We start from the raw sequence: 792 nt of genomic DNA on the forward strand, positions 1-792 counted from the left end.
AGTATTAGCAGCATCTGTGTTAACGTTGGACTCAACTAGTCTTTTGGGATCTTTGACTATTGGGTTGGAGCTATTCAAGAGCACATCTGGCTTGCATAGTATTACCTTATTTGTATAAGGTAGCGCTATTAGTTTCTTTTCCTTAGTTTGTTTTCTGTTTGCTGGAAAGTGATATTTGATACACGGATTGTGCTGGCAACATAAGAACTTTAAGGAACTTCAGAGATTTCTTTCTTCCTCTACTGAAATTTGCATTAGAAGTGATTATTTTGGTACATAGGTATAGTAAATAAACTAATAAAATAAGAAAAATAAATTCTCAGCCAATTATGTGTGTTTGACAAATGTGTAGACACCACTACTTATTCTGTCAGGTTTGCTGTGTACAAACAAAAGTAAGGTAGTATTTATGTTGTTAAATTTCTAAAGATTGCTGTTATTTCTTCCAGTAAGTGAAATTATCTCTTCCTAGGAGGATTCTTGTACCATTTACCAAAAATGAAATTCTTTCAAAGTTCTTTTGGATAAGTAACCGTTTGCTGAGGAAGGCAAACAACCTGTTGGTTTACACTGAGAGAGGAATGTTGTTTTCTGTGTTGTAATTTAGGTATTTTCAACCTGCACTAGTTGGAATGAGATAAATCTTAACAGTACAGTCATTGGAGAAGTTTGTAAGAAATTGGATTCAAAATGTGTTTGATTTGCTTCTATTTACTGTCTGTAAGATAACAGCATGAAATCAGTAGTATTTCGTTCTCACTGTTTGTTATTAAACATATTACTATGTGTAGG

Source organism: Pterocles gutturalis, unplaced genomic scaffold, assembly GCF_000699245.1.
Source record: "Pterocles gutturalis isolate BGI_N339 unplaced genomic scaffold, ASM69924v1 scaffold30031, whole genome shotgun sequence".
Lineage (NCBI taxonomy): Eukaryota > Metazoa > Chordata > Aves > Pterocliformes > Pteroclidae > Pterocles > Pterocles gutturalis.